General features: G+C 48.9%; 1 protein-coding gene across 1 annotated transcript in view; it reads right to left on the reverse strand.

Moving 5' to 3' along the window:
- Positions 1-15,680, reverse strand: part of fhl1a (four and a half LIM domains 1a) — a 172,536-nt gene extending 156,856 nt beyond the window's left edge. The window contains exon 1 of the mRNA XM_086002362.1: positions 15,612-15,680. The gene's annotated coding sequence lies outside the window, so the exon portion shown is untranslated. The remainder of the gene's footprint in view (positions 1-15,611) is intronic.
- Between the last annotated feature and the right edge of the window lie 659 nt (positions 15,681-16,339).

Raw genomic sequence — 16,339 nt, forward strand, 5'->3', positions numbered from 1 at the left:
AGTGTGGTGCCCAGAATTGGACACTATACTCCAGTTGAGGCCGAAACAAAGGTTTATCAAACTTCCTGGCTTTGCTGTATTCATCCCAATCTTTTCAGTTCCCGCAGATAAAACAAATATGACCACACCTTAAGTGGGTGGTGGGGGGGTGGGGGAGGTAGAAAGCAAAGAAGTGAAATGTGGAGAAGGGAAGGTGAAAGGTGAGGATAGGACAGAACGGAGCATGATTCCCCTGGATGTAATCTGGACTCCCACTGGGCCAGACCAGAATGTGAATCAGATACCTGGGACAGCCACGGTCACACTGAGGGAATCGGGATGGATGAAGTCAGCAGCTCCATGTGGGGCATCTTGTTTGAAATTTTAGAAGGACAAGTACTCAGCGAAACCCTTTGGATAATTTATTGCTTAAAAGTTCATTAATATAAGGAGCTATTCAAATATCTGTGTCAGTGCGGCCGACTATTTTCCTCTTGTAAAGGTGCGAGACATTCTACACCATTTCATTTATAGAACAGCTTGCAATGGCAGGGACTCCCAAAGTGAACTGGTCCCCCGTAGCTGCCATATCGCCCTATCCAACTCGGAAACTGAGAGCTGCATCAGACTGGTTCAGGGAGTCACAAACACGACTTTAAAACAACGTTGGCACAAAGTTGCATCTTTGACCTTGTTGTTCAGGGTGTCACCTTCCCGATGTCTGTGGTGTTCCACAGGTTGTGAATTAACATTTATAAGAACAAGAGTGACGAATTATTCAAATGTTTTATCAATTAGTTGGTGTAACAATTTCTCAAACGTAGGTCAGATTTTATAATCACACAATTAATGCTTTTGGAAAAGAAAGCTTCACTTTGACACAGAATCTCCTCACATCTCTCAGCGATGTCGCCGAGCGTCTCGCACCAGGTGGGACCCTGGGTCAATGTTAGGGTCAGGGTCAGAATTAGGGTTAGGGTCAGGGTCAGAGTCAGAGTCAGAGTCAGAGTCAGAGTCAGAGTCAGAGTCAGGGTCAGGGTCAGGGTCAGAGTCAGGGTCAGGGTCAGAGTCAGAGTCAGGGTCAGAGTTAGGGTTAGGGTCAGGGTCAGGGTCAGGGTCAGAGTTAGGGTTAGGGTCAGGGTCAGGGTCAGGGTCAGAGTCAGGGTCAGAGTTAGGGTCAGGGTTAGGGTCAGGGTCAGAGTTAGGGTCAGGGTCAGAGTTAGGGTCAGGGTCAGGGTCAGAGTCAGCGTCAGGGTCAGGGTTAGGGTCAGGGTCAGGGTTAGGGTCAGAGTTAGGGTCAGGGTCAGGGTCAGAGTTAGGGTTAGGGTTAGGGTTAGGGTCAGAGTCAGGGTCAGGATTAGGGTTAGGGTCAGGGTCAGAGTTAGGGTCAGGGTTAGGGTTAGGGTTAGGGTCAGGGTCAGAGTTAGGGTCAGGGTCAGAGTTAGGGTTAGGGTCAGGGTCAGGGTCAGAGTTAGGGTTAGGGTCAGAGTTAGGGTTAGGGTCAGGGTCAGGGTCAGAGTTAGGGTCAGGGTCAGGGTCAGACTTAGGGTCAGAGTTAGGGTCAGGGTTAGGGTTAGGGTCAGGGTCAGAGTTAGGGTCAGAGTTAGGGTTAGGGTTAGGGTCAGGGTCAGACTTAGGGTCAGAGTAATGTATATACCTTTAAGGGAGGAACTACTTTTTACAGCTCATGTATACTGTAGTACCGGCAGTGACCACACCTGTATATAGGCACTGAGTAGTAATCTGTACAGGCAGTTCACTGTGAGCCATGTTGAGTAAACACCTGTTGTACCATTTCTCCTGCAGTCTGTTTCTTATTATACACAGACACAACATTTGGCGACGAGGCAAGTTCGAATCTACCTGCAACTCTGCATCACCTCCTGGGGATTCATTCCTGGAGATCAGTGGATTGGAGGTCAAGGCCAGAGACTCGGGCGTCGACCACGGGCGACCGCCCAGTCATCCAGCAGAGACTCGAGAATTGTGGGGGAGGCTGTCGAGAGCCAGGCTTGGCTTTCCAGTCGAGGTGGTCCAGCGAAACGGGCTGGCAACAGGTAGTGCGCAGACCCTTCCCGGACAGCGGCGGGCTAGAGCCCGACCGAGAAGCACAGCAAAGGGCCGAGCAGCGTCGACGGGGGAGAGAGAGAGAGGGCAGAGCGCACAGGGCGCAGCCGGTGTTCAGGGGCCGAGCAGCGTCGAAGAGAGGGAGAGAGCGAAGCGCACGAAATGTACAGGGCGCCGCCATTGCCACGAGAGCCGCTGGGAGCGGCGTTGGCAGCAGCGGGGGAGGAAGGAAAGCGCGGGAGACGCCATTTTAAGCCATTGGGAGACGCCATTTTAAACCACACCCAAAATGCCGAAGAGTGGCAGTATCACCGCATTTGACAATGAAGTCGAAGATTGGACTACATATGTCGAACGAATAGAGGTGTACTGCAAGGCAAATGAGGTGTCAGATGACAAGAAAGCGTCGGTATTGTTAAATTTAATGGGTGCAAAGACATAGGCCTATAAATTGGGTTTTGGCGCAGCGACGGCTTTAGCGCCGGAAGTTAGTGCCGGAGCTAAGTCGCGCTGGGCGGGCCAAAAATTCAATAGTTCTGCGCCCAAACGGCTGCCGGCGCTGCTGAGAGCTGTTTGCGCCTGGAAACTGGCGCTACGCGCTGAATATCGGCGCTATTCCGGCGCTGCGGCGCCCGCTGCGGTGCGGCAGGTTCGGGAAGTGCAGGCCTCCTCCTTCCCTTAAGGAGGAGCTGCCTGCACCCGGCCGCGGCCCGCGAAAATCTTTTTAAAAATGAGCCCGGCACCTCGGACAAGTGCCGGGCTTGCTTCTGTTCCGGGGGGGGAGGGGGGGAAGTCCGGGGAGGGAGCTGCGGCCAGGCGGCCGGCGGGAAAGCGGCCGGCCGCCACGGGGCCTTTAATGCGCCGGCGCAAAGTCATGTAAGACTCTGTTGCCAGAGTCTTAGTTGCGGCTGCCACGGGCGAGGCGGCCGCAACTGAATTTCGGCGCTGGGGCCCGTCGGCATGGCAACCGGGATGCTGCGCACACCGATGACGTCATCGGTGCCGGCGCAGCGCTACCGGTCTACCGCGGCGGAAGGGCCCCAGGCAATTTCGGCGCCGGCGCCAATTGCAGCGCTAGGCCCTCTCGCGCCGCAAAATCGGCGCTAAGGGCACTGAATTTCTAGGCCGTATGGTTTATTACAAAATCTAGTAACCCCAACGAAGCCAATGGAAAAGAGTTTTGAAGACATAGTAACGATACTACAGGAACATTTAAACCCCACACCGCTGCTGACAGCAGAAAGATTCAAGTTTCACAAACAGAACCAGCATAAGGATGAAAGCAATGCTGATTATTTAATAGAACTGCGCAAACTATCGAAACACTGCCAGTTTGGAGCGGGACTGGCAGATACCTTAAAGGACAAGTTTGTGTGTGGGCTTCAAAGTGAAGGAACCCAGAAACGGCTTTTATCTGAAAAGGACCTTACGCTGGAAAAGGCTTTCAGCATTGTGGTATCATATGAAGCAGCAGCACGGGGCGCTGCAGAGATACAACAGAGACCGCAAGAATATGGCACAAATGAAATGTCATATGGAACAGAGAAGTGCTATCGCTGTGGCAGAACAACACACGACCAGAATGATTGCTAGTTCAAAGACAAAGTGTGCAGACAGTGTAGAAAAGTAGGACACATAGCACGAGTCTGCAGGTCGGGAAAGAAAACCAGCAATAAGAAACCTACCAAAGAAAAGTACAAGAAGGTACATAAGATGACGGAGAATAGTTCAGACGAACAAAAGAGTGATAACGACTCCGAAAGCAGGGAACTGAGTTGTCTGAAACTACATAATGTGATCACAATGGAGGATCACCGAACCATTTGGGTCACTCTCAAGATAGCAGGAGTCCAGGTAAAGATGGAATTGGACACAGGATCAGCCCTAACAGTCATAAACCGACGGGACTACGAGCGGCTATTCTCACACATACCCTTGAGAGACACAAAAATTATTATGAAGATGTACACAGGGCAAAAAATCTACCCCAAAGGAAAAATAAGGGTGACCGTTATATATAACGGTAAGGAAACACCAAAACTAGACCTGTGTGTATTGCAAGATGGAGGACCACCATTACTGGGACATGAATGGATCCGGAAAATACAACTGGATTGGCATTCCATATAGGCACTGACTGTGGCTGACAAAAAGGATGACGACGTCACACCTGGGCGACTGTCAAAGATCCTAACTGACGCAAAAGAAGTGTTCCAGCAAGGACTCGGAACACAAAAAGGCATGACAGCGACGATTAAAATTGAAGAAAACGCAAGCCTCAATTTTTTTAAGGCCAGACCGGTACCTTATGCGATCCGCCCAGCCGTCGAAGCAGAGCTGGAGAGTTTGGAACGTTCAGGTGTACTGTCCAAGGTAGACTGGAGCGAGTGGGCTACACCCATCGTCCCTGTGATGAAAAAGTCGTTGAGCAGCACGCCTGGGGAACCAAGGAAGGTTTGCATCTGTGGGGACTTTAAGGTAACAGTGAACCCGGTCCTTCACACTGTACAATATCCACTTCCGCGGATTGAAGATATTTTCGCCTCGCTATCTGGAGGGAAACGCTTCACTAAGATTGACCTAGCCCAGGCTTATCTGCAAATGGAGGTAAAAGAAGCATCAAAAAAATACCTCACAATCAACACCCATAAAGGTCTCTACCAATACAACCGGCTGGTATTCGGGGTAGTATCAGCTCCGGCTATTTGGCAGAGGGCAATGGAACAAGTCCTGCAAGGGATCCCAGGGACCCAGTGTTATTTGGACGACATCCTGGTCACGGGTGAAAATGACAGTGATCACCTTGCCAACCTGGAGCAGGTGCTCACTAGATTGCAGGAATATGGGCTCCAAGCTAACCGCCCCAAATGCGAGTTTTTTAGAAAACAGATCTCGTATTGTGGCCACGTTATCGATAAAGAGGGGTTACATAAGTCCCCAGAGAAGATTGAGGCAGTAGTCAAGGCTCCAGCACCGGAAAATGTGTCACAACTGAGGTCGTTCCTCGGGCTGGTAAACTACTACCATAAGTTCTTGCCAAATTTGTCTCCAATACTACACCCACTGAACACCCTACTGCAAACTGGGGTGCCATGGAAGTGGAGTGACGAATGTAGGCGAGCTTTCCAGAAGAGCAAAACACTAATCACATCGAAAGAGGTATTGGCCCATTACAACCCGGCATTACCAATTCGGTTGGCATGTGATGCGTCACCCTACGGCATTGGAGCGGTGCTGTCACACAAATTCTCGGACGGCTCAGAGAGGCCAATAGCCTTTGCGTCACGATCACTAACCTCAGCCGAACGTAACTACGCCCAGATTGACAGGGAGGCCCTCAGCCTAATGTGGGGAGTGAAAAAGTTCAATCACTATCTGCACGGGCAGAAATTTACCTTGCTGACTGATCACCAGCCTCTTGTCTCCATTTTTAATCCGAAGAAGGGCGTTCCGGTGATGACTGCGCAACGACTACAAAGATGGTCACTTTTTCTAGGGGCGCACCACTATGAGATTGAATGTAAGGGCACGAAACAGCATGGAAATGCTGATGGGCTATCACGCCTGCCACTGCCTACTGCGGAGGAAGCACCAGCAGTGGATCCTGTCGAAATATTCCATTCGACTACAGTTGAATACCGACCGGTAACTAACGCTTGTATCGAAAAGGAAACCCGAAATGACCCAACACTGTCTTGGGTATATGATTTGATGATGAAGGGAAGGCCAGCACATGGCGACTCACTGTTGCCAGCATTCTCGACAAGGAGAGAACAGCTGTCAGTGTGCCGGGGGACCTTGATGTGTGGATCCCGAGTGGTAATTCCACCCAAGTTAAGGGATAGAGTGCTCAATGAGCTTCATGAGGGTCATCTGGGAGGGGTAAAAATGAATAGCCTAGCCAGGGCTTGTGTGGTGGCCGGGAATCGATAAACAAATCGAGGACCTGACCAAGAGCTGCTCAGGATGCCAGAAAGTCCAAAATACACCACCACAGACGCCTCTACACCCATGGAAGTGGCCCTCATCTCCATGGCAACGGGTGCATATTGATTTTGCTGGTCCATTCATGGACTCAATGTTTTTAATAGCCGTGGATGCGCACTCGAAATGGCCTGAGGTCATCAAAATGTCCTCCACCACCACGGAGAAAACTATTGCAGTCCTACGGACTATTTATGCCAGGAATGGCTTGCCAGAACAGATTTGCTCCGACAACGGACCACAGTTTGTGTCCGAAGAGTTCCGGAGGTTCTTGAAAAAGAATGGGGTAAGGCATTACACATCCGCCCCATATCATCCAGCCACAAATGGATTGGCTGAGAGGTTTGTACAAACCTTTAAGAAGGCAATAAAGGCTATGTACAATGACAACATTCTGCTGCAGCAGAAGGTGGACAATTTCCTGTTCGCCTACCGGAATGCGACACATGCAGTCACCAACCAGGCCCCAGCCATGATGTTCTTTAACCGAAGGTTAAGATCTCGCCTGGATTTGCTCAGACCAAACGTACGAAGAGATGTTGAGAGTAAGCAATTCCAGCACATCCATGAGAAACCAACAAGGAGCTTCAATGTAGGGCAACCAGTCTTGGCCTGCGACTACCGAACAGAAAAATGGCAGCCAGGAACGATATGCACACGGCAGGGCCCACTAATGTACACAGTGGACATTGGGGAGAGCATCGTGAGATGCCATGCTGACCAGATCCTAGAGTCACAGGAACAAGTCAACCCCATGCCTCGCCCATACGTACCTGGTGATGAACCCGACATACAGGTCGCATCTATCCCAGAAACAGTAGCATCAGAAGCTGATGAACCAACCGACGACAGGGGGCCAGAATCGCCTCCGCACCAAGAGCAAGACACTCGGGAAAGGCGCTATCCAGAAAGGATCAGGAAGCCTCCCCAAAGACTGAATATATAAATAGACTATTTTCAGCTAATGTTGCATGTTAAAAGTGTTAATTGTAATTAGTTTGATATTTAATTGTTAAATGAGTGTTATGGTACTGTTAATCTAAAAGGGGAGGAATTGTAATGTATATACCTTTAAGGGAGGAACTACTTTTTACAGCTCATGTATACTGTAGTACCGGCAGTGACTGTTAGATCCGTGGTTCAGTGGATAAATAATCACACGGATGCTGTACATTAACAAATAACAGGTCTTTACTGGAGGAGGGTAATCTCTAGACTGGGGTACAGAGGCATGCACAAAGCTTATATACCGGTGTGGTCACTGCCGGTACTACAGTATACAGGAGCTGTAAAAAGTAGTTCTGACTTAAAGGCACATACACTACAATTCCTCCCCTTTTAGATTAATAATACCCCCTTAATATTCAAATAACAATTACATTTTTACATGTACAGTAAATAACAAAAGTCCATTTATAGATTCAGTCTTTGGGGTGGCTTCCTGACCCTTTTGGGATAGCACCTTTCCAAAGGTTCTTGTTCTTGGTGCAGAGACGATTCTGACCCCTTTTCATCGGGTAGTTCATCGGGTTCCACTGCTACTGGGTCTGAAGTAGATGTTACCGGTATGTCGGGTTCATCCCCAGGTACTCCAGACATGGGGTTGACGTGTTCCTGTGACGCTAAGATCTGATCGGCGTGGCGTCTCACAATGTTCTCCCCGACATCCACTGTGTACATTAATGGCCCCTGCCTTGTACATATCGTTCCGGGTTGCCACTTCTCTGTTCGATAGTCCCGGGCCAAGACTGGTTGCCCTACATTGAAGCTCCTTGTCGGCTTCTCATTGATGTGCTGAAATTGTTTGTCCACAACATTTCTTCGCACATTTGGTCTGAGCATGTCCAGACGAGATCTCAACCTTCGGCTAAAGAACATCATGGCCGGGGTCTGGTTGGTAACTGCATGTGTCGCGTTTCGGTAGGCTAATAAGAAATTGTCCATCTTATGCTGTAGTGGAATTTCCTCGTCGCACATGGCCTTTATCGCCTTCTTAAAGGTTTGTACGAACCTCTCAGCCAATCCATTGGTGGCTGGATGATACGGGGCGGATGTGTAATGCCTTACCCCATTCCTTTTCATGAATTTTTGGAACTCGTCGGACACAAACTGTGGTCCATTATCAGAGCAGATCTGCTCTGGCAAACCGTTTCTGGCAAATATGGTCCGTAGGACTGCAATCGTTTTCTCTGCAGTGGTTGAAGACATCTTTATCACCTCAGGCCACTTTGAATGAGCATCCACTGCTATTAAGAACATTGAGCCCATGAATGGACCAGCGAAATCAATGTGCACCCGTTGCCATGGAGAGGAGGGCCACTCCCATGGGTGTAGAGGGGCATGTGGTGGTGCATTTTGGACCTTCTGGCATCCTAAGCAGCTCTTAGTTAGGTCTTCGATTTGTTGATCGATTCCCGGCCACCACACATAAGCCCTAGCAAGGCTTTTCATTTTCACTCCCCCCAGATGACCTTCATGTAGCTCCTTTAGTACTCTCTCCCTTAACTTGGGTGGAATCACCACTCTGGATCCACACATCACTATCCCCTGGCATACTGACAGCTGTTCTCTTCTGGATGAGAATGCTGGCAACAGTGAGTCGCCATGTGTTGGCCATCCCCTCACCGTCAATTCATATACCCGTGACAGCGTTGGATCGTTGCGGGTCTCCTTCTCTATATCCGCGTTTGTTACTGACAATCGTTCAATTATCGACAAATAAAATATCTCGATAGGGTCCACTGCTGGTGCTTCCTCCACAGTAGGCAGTGGCAGGTGCGATAGCCCATCAGCGTTCCCATGCTGTTTCGTGCCTTTATATTCTATTTCATATTGATTCGCCCCGAGAAACAGGGATCATCTTTGTAACCGCTGTGCAGTCATTACTGGCACGCCCTTCTTAGGATTAAAGATGGAGACAAGTGGTTGGTGGTCAGTCAGCAAGGTGAACTTCTGCCCATGCAGATAGTGGTTGAATTTTTTTACTCCCCATACTAGGCTGAGGGCCTCCCTGTCAATCTGGGTGTAGTTGCGCTCGGCTGAGGTTAGTGACCGAGATGCAAAGGCTACTGGCCTCTCCAACCTGTCTGGGAATTTGTGCGACAGCACCGCTCCAATGCCGTAGGGTGATGCATCACATGTCAAACGAATTGGTAGTGCTGGGTTGAAATGGGCCAACACCTCTTTTGATGTGATCAATTCTTTACACTTCTGGAAAGCTCGTCTACGTTCGTCATCCCACTTCCATGGTACCCCTGTTTGCAGTAGGGTGTTCAGCGGGTGTAATACCGTAGACAAATTTGGTAAGAACTTGTGGTAATAGTTTACCAGCCCGAGGAACGACCTCAGTTGTGACACATTTTCCGGTGCTGGAGCCTTGACAACTGCCTCAATCTTGTCAGGGGACTTATGTAACCCCTCTTCATCGATGACGTGGCCGCAATACGAGACCTGTTTCTGGAAAAACTCGCACTTGTGGCGATTAGCTCGTAGCCCATACTCCTTTAATCTGGTGAGCACCTTCTCCAAGTTAGCGAGGTGATCACCGTCATTTTCGCCCATGACCAAGATGTCGTCCAAATAACACTGGGTCCCTGGAATCCCTTGCAGGACCTGATCCATCGCCCTTTGCCAGATAGCCGGAGCCGAGGCTACTCCAAACACCAGCCGGTTGTATTGATAGAGATCTTTATGAGTGTTGATCGTAAGGTAATGTTTCGAAGCTTCTTCTACCTCCATTTGCAAGTACGCCTGGGCTAGATCAATTTTGGCGAAGCGTTTACCACCAGATAGCGAGGCGAAAATATCCTCAATTCGTGGAAGCGGATATTGCACCGTGTGAAGGACTGGGTTCACTGTCACCTTAAAATCCCCACAGATGCGGACCTTCTTTGGTTCTCCAGGCGTATTACTCAACGACCTCTTCATTACAGGAACGATGGGTGTAGCCCACTCTCTCCAGTCCACTTTGGACAGTACTCCTGAACGTTCCAACCCTTCCAGCTCTGCTTCAACAGCTGGTCTGATCGCATAAGGCACTGGTCTGGCCTTCAGAAACTTTGAGCTTGCATTTTCCTCTATTTTAATTGTTGCTGTTATTCCTTTTAGTGTTCCTAGTCCCTCCTGGAACACTTCTTTTGCGTCAGTTAGCATTTTTGACAGTCGTCCAGGTGTGACGCCGTCATCCTTTTTGGCCTCAACCTTCAGTGCCTGTATGGAATGCCAATCTAATTGTATCTTCCGGATCCATTCACGTCCTAGCAGTGGTGGTCCTCCATTTGGCAATACATATATATCCATTTTAGGTATTTCCTGGCCTTTATATGTCACTTTCACCCTTATTTTTCCTTTGGGGTAGACTTTTTGCCCCGTATACGTCTTCAAGACAATCTCTGTAGCTTTCAAGGGTATGTGTGAAAATAGCCGCTTGTAGTCTCTTTGATTTATGACTGTTAGAGCTGACCCTGTGTCCAATTCCATTTCCACTTGGACTCTGTCTATCTTGCGTGTAACCCAGATAGTCTGGTGATCCTCCATTTCGGTTACATTATGTAGTTTCAGACAACCCAGCTCCTTGCTTCCGGAGTCTGTGTCACTTTTCTGTTCGTCTGAACCACTGTCCGTCACCTGGTGTACCTTTTTGTACTTCTCCTGTGGAGATTTCTTACTGTTGGTTTTCTTCCCAGACCTGCAGACTCTTGCTTTGTGTCCTGCTTTCCCACACTGTCTGCACACTTGGTCCTTGAATCAACAATCTTTCTGGTCATGTGTTGTTCTGCCACAACGATAGCACTTCCCTGTTCCATAGGTCATTTCGTTGGTGCCATATTCTTGCGGTCTCCGTTGTATCTCTGCAGCGCCCCTTGCGGCTGCTTCATGTGATACTGCCATACTGAAAGCTTTGTCCAGCGTAAGGTTCTTTTCTGATAGAAGCCGTTTCTGGGTTCCTTCACTTTGTAGCCCACACACAAACTTCTCCCTTAACGTGTCTGCTAGTCCCGCTCCAAACTGGCAGTATTTCGATAGCTTGCGCAGTTCCGTTAGGTACTCAGCATTGCTTTCGTCTTTGTGTTGGTTCCTTTTATGGAACTTAAATCGTTCTGCTATCAGCAGTGGTGTGGGGTTTAAGTGGTCCTGTAGGATTTCTACTATGCTTTCAAAATTCTTGTTTACCGGCTTCTCTGGGGTTATTAGATTTCGCAGTAACCCATAAGTTTTTGCACCCATGGAATTTAACAGAACCAGTGCTTTATTAGCATCTGGCACTTCATTCGCCCTGCAGTACACCTCAATACGTTCCACATATGTCGCCCAATCTTCGACTTCATTGTCGAACGTAGAGATACTGCCACTCTTCGGCATCCTTGGTTGTGCGTTAACTATCACCAATGGCGCCTTCCGCGCTTCCCCTTCTTCTCCGCTGGCACAAAATGGTGTCTCCCGCGCTTTCCTTCCTTCCCACACTCGCCCTTCTTCTCCGCTGCGGCTTCTCAAAATGGCATCTCCCACGCTCTTCCTTCTTCTCCGTGGCTCAATGGCGTCTCCCGCGCTCTCCCTGCTTCTCTGCGGCTCAATGGCGTCTCCCGCGCTCTCCCTGCTTCTCTGCAGCTCAATGGCATCTCCCGCGCTCTCCCTGCTTCTCCGCAGCTCAATGGCGTCTCCCCTTGCTTCGCCCCGCGGACCCTGATCAGCCCGTGATCCCTGGCTGTGCTCTGCGCGTTCTTCTCTTGATATTTTTCGATGCCGCTCAGTCTAGAACCCGGCTGTTTCTTACCCTCTCTCTCTCCGGTTTGCAGTATTTTCCTCGACGCCGCTCGGTGTTCAACCCCCGGCTGCGCCCTGCGCTCTTCACCCTCTGTCTTCCCCCGTCGACGCTGTTCGGCTCTCTCGCTGCTGTCGGTCGGCTCCAGCCGCCGCTGCTCGGGAAGGGTCTGCTCTGGACCTGTCGTCGGTCTCTTACTGCTCGTTGTGGCTGGGGAACCAAGCCCGGCTCTCCACAGCCTCCCCAACGAAGTTGGATCTCTGCCTGACTGCTGGGCGGTTGCTCGTGGTCGACGCCCGTGTTCCTGGCCTCGACTATGTTTTTTTTTATGTTGCAGGTAGATTCGAATCGACACTCGTCGCCACTGTTAGATCCGTGGTTCGGTGGATAAATAATCACACGGATGCTGTACATTAACAAATAACAGGTCTTTACTGGAGAAGGGTAATCTCTAGACTGGGGTACAGAGGCATGCGCAAAGCTTATATACCGGTGTGGTCACTGCCGGTACTACAGTATACAGGAGCTGTAAAAAGTAGTTCTGACTTAAAGGCACATACACTACAGTGACCACACCTGTATATAGCACTGAGTAGTAATCTGTACAGGCAGTTCCACTGTGAGCCACATTGAGTAAACACCTGTTGTACCGTTTCTCCTGCAGTCTGTTTCTTATTATACACAGACACAACAGTCAGGGTCAGAGTTAGGGTCAGAGTTAGGGTCAGAGTTAGGGTCAGGGTCAGAGTTAGGTTTAGGGTTAGGGTCAGAGTTAGGGTTATGTTTGGTTGGGGTTAGGTTAGAGTTAGGGTCAGGTTAGGGTTAGGTTAGAGTTAGGATTAGGTTAGGGTTAGGTTAGAGTTAGGATTAGGTTAGGGTTAGGTTAGAGTTAGGATTAGGTTAGGGTTAGGTTAGAGTTAGGATTAGGTTAGGGTTAGGTTAGGGTTAGGTTAGAGTTAGGGTCAGGTTAGGGTTAGGTTAGAGTTAGGATTAGGTTAGGGTTAGGTTAGAGTTAGGATTAGGTTAGGGTTAGGTTAGAGTTTGGTGAGGGTTAGGTTAGGGTTTGCTCAGGGTTAGGTTAGGGTTAGGTTAGGTCAGGGTTAGGTTAGGGTTTGCTCAGGGTTAGGTTAGGGTTAGGTTAGGTCAGGGTTAGGCTCATGCAGAGGTTGGCACCTCCGGCAATCGGTGTTCCCAAGTACATCCTGTCCTGTGAACTGAACCCCGGACGTCTGATTCTGATCTAGGGGGAATCACTGAAAGCCTAGGTTCCCAAGCGATTTATTTCCAACTGTAAATCTATGTCACCCATGAGCTGTGAAACTTTGCAGGTTGACGCTGGTGACTCAGGCGCAGTGACCGAGGGCAAGACCCTGGAACATGCTCATTGTATTTCAATCGTGCTCTGTCCTCAATGGGTAACCGAGGACTCTCGGATACAGTGTGCCAATCATCTTACACCTGACACTTTTCAGAGTTACTCACTAAGCCTTTCAGTTTGGATATGTTTTATTTGACAAGCCACACTTTTTTAATACTTCAAACACAAACAAGACTGGCCCTGTCGGTGCAGCATCGCAGCACTCGAGCTCGCTGCCTTAGTTTAGCAACATGCCGATTCTCCAATCCCAGCGGGGCCGCCTGCAGAAAGGCTCCTGTAGAATGTTGCTCAGCTCAAAGCAGGAACAGGAGAAATAATAACAACAAAATACAGTGTAGTCTGTGCTCACTGTGACTCCTGCAACTTACCCACTCAGTCGCAGGTGATCTGATACTTACACCCATTTCTGGTTCCTATTGTGCTTATTTTTTTAGAAAAAATCAGCCATTCAAAAAAGTTTTCATTTCCCGTCAAACAAATTGAGCATTGAGCCTCACACCTGCCCTTGAGCCTCACACCTGTCATTGAACATCACACCTGTCATTGAACATCACACCTGTCCTTGAGCCTCACACCTGCCCTTGAGCCTCACACCTGTCCTTGAGCCTCACACCTGTCGTTGAACATCACACCTGTCCTTGAGCCTCACACCTGTCGTTGAGCCTCACACCTGTCGTTGAACATCACACCTGTCCTTGAGCCTCACACCTGTCGTTGAGCCTCACACCTGTCGTTGAGCCTCACACCTGTCCTTGAGCCTCACACCTGTCCTTGAGCCTCACACCTGTCCTTGAGCCTCACACCTGTCCTTGAGCCTCACACCTGTCCTTGAGCCTCACACCTGTCCTTGAGCCTCACACCTGTCCTTGAGCCTCACACCTGCCCTTGAGCCTCACACCTGTCATTGAGCCTCACACCTGTCATTGAACATCACACCTGTCCTTGAGCCTCACACCTGTCCTTGAGCCTCACACCGGTCATTGAGCCTCACACCTGTCCTTGAACATCACACCTGTCATTGAACACCACACCTGTCATTGAGCCTTACACCTGTCATTGAACATCACACCTGTCCTTGAGCCTCACACCTGTCCTTGAGCCTCACACCTGTCCTTGAGCCTCACACCTGTCCTTGAGCCTCACACCTGTCATTGAGCCTCACACCTGTCATTGAGCCTCACACCTGTCATTGAGCCTCACACCTGTCATTGAGCATCACACCTGTCCTTGAGCCTCACACCTGTCCTTGAACATCACACCTGTCATTGAACATCACACCTGTCATTGAACATCACACCTGTCCTTGAGCCTCACACCTGTCCTTGAACATCACACCTGTCATTGAGCCTCACACCTGTCCTTGAACATCACACCTGTCATTGAACATCACACCTGTCCTTGAACATCACACCTGTCCTTGAGCCTCACACCTGTCCTTGAACATCACACCTGTCATTGAACATCACACCTGTCCTTGAACATCACACCTGTCATTGAGCCTCACACCTGTGCTTGTTACTATCACACCTGGCAGTTACAAAGTGATTAAAACCATCAGAGACATTTTTCATCAATTCAGACATCAAACTTATAATAAACATTCACCTGTATTTTAACTGTTTATTTATTACAGAAACAAGCTATTCAGCCTGACTGCTCCGTGCCAGTGTTTCTGCTCCACACGAGCCTCCTCCCTCTGCATCTCACCCCATCAGCATATCCTTCTATTCCTTTCTCCCTCGTGTGTTGATCCAGCTTCCCCTTAAATCCATCGATACTATTCACCTCAACCACTCCCTGTGGTAGCGAGTTCCGCATTCTCCCCACTCTCTGGGGAAAGAAGTTTCTTCTGGGTTCCCTTTTGGATTTATTAGTGACTCTCTTATATTGATGGCCTCTAGTTCTGGTCTCCCCCACAAGTGGAAACATCTTCTCTACGTCTATCCTATCGAACCCTTCATCATTTTAAAGACCTCTATCAGGTCACCCCTCAGCCTTCTCTTTTCTAGATAAAAGAGCCCCAGCCTGTTCAATCTTTCCTGATAGGTATGCTCTCTCCATTCTAGTATCATTCTAGTAAATCTTTTTTGCCAGTTTAGAAACAAATTATAGCGATGGTTCAGTAACCTCTTTCTGAGGCGGAGGGGGGATTGTGGGTCGGTGGACACCCATGTGAAACACATACACAGTTTTCTGAGGTTGCCACCAAACTTCATTTTTAACACCAGGTTTTGAACTTCTATAGAAATCAAACAGCCTCTGAAAGTGACTGAGGAGCCGACTCGAGGAGTGCAGAATCCGGTCCCACTGCCAGACACTCTCCTGCTGCATTCTGCTGCTCTGGAATTTCCTGTGCACTTCAGTTAAAGCAAATTGATCACTGGGATAATGAGGAATATTCCTCAACTCCAACAGATGCAGAGAAATAAGTCAAACACTCACAGACACCTGTGCTCTCCTCGGGGTTAGTCCTTGTCTGCTGCTCACGTCTGCAAGTCTCCTCCACTAAAATTTCCCAACAGGATGTGGGAAATTCACTGGAAACTATTCGACTCTAAACAGCCAACTATTCACTCTCTTTATCAGACAAGTTGCACAGGATCTGACCGGATGCCAACTTAAACTCCTTTCCACTGAATTTTTACTTTTGTTTAACTATGGAGTCACACTGGGGCTGGAGAGAGACCAAGGCAAATGTTCCTCTCCAAACGTGAATTCTTTCTGGAATTTTCCTTCTCCAACTAGAATGAGTCTTTAGCACTAGTAGTTTGTGCTGAGAACCGTTCACTGTCTCCTAGATTAGATTCTTTCTTAAATGAACACCAGAGAGCAGTTTGAATGTTTGGCTGTTATTCCCATGAACCACATGATTAATTCAGCCGGCAACATTCCAGAGAATTCCATTTCTTCTCTTCAGTCACGTTCTACGTTTGCTCAGTAATTTTAAATGTGTAGTTTGAGAAACCACAACATACTAATTATACACAATCTACACACCAGCCTATCAGAAGCCACTGCTAGTGCACACAAACAACACACCACTCAAAAAACCTCCCAAGGCGCTTCACAGGAGCGATTATCAAACAAACTTTGACACCGAGTCACATAAACAGATATGTGACCAAAACCTTGGTCAAAGAGGTCGGTTTTAAGGAGCGTCTTAAAGGAGG

The sequence above is a fragment of the Somniosus microcephalus genome, chromosome 1, assembly GCF_052327205.1.
Source record: "Somniosus microcephalus isolate GS21.2 chromosome 1, FLI_Smic_1.0, whole genome shotgun sequence".
Taxonomy (NCBI): domain Eukaryota; kingdom Metazoa; phylum Chordata; class Chondrichthyes; order Squaliformes; family Somniosidae; genus Somniosus; species Somniosus microcephalus.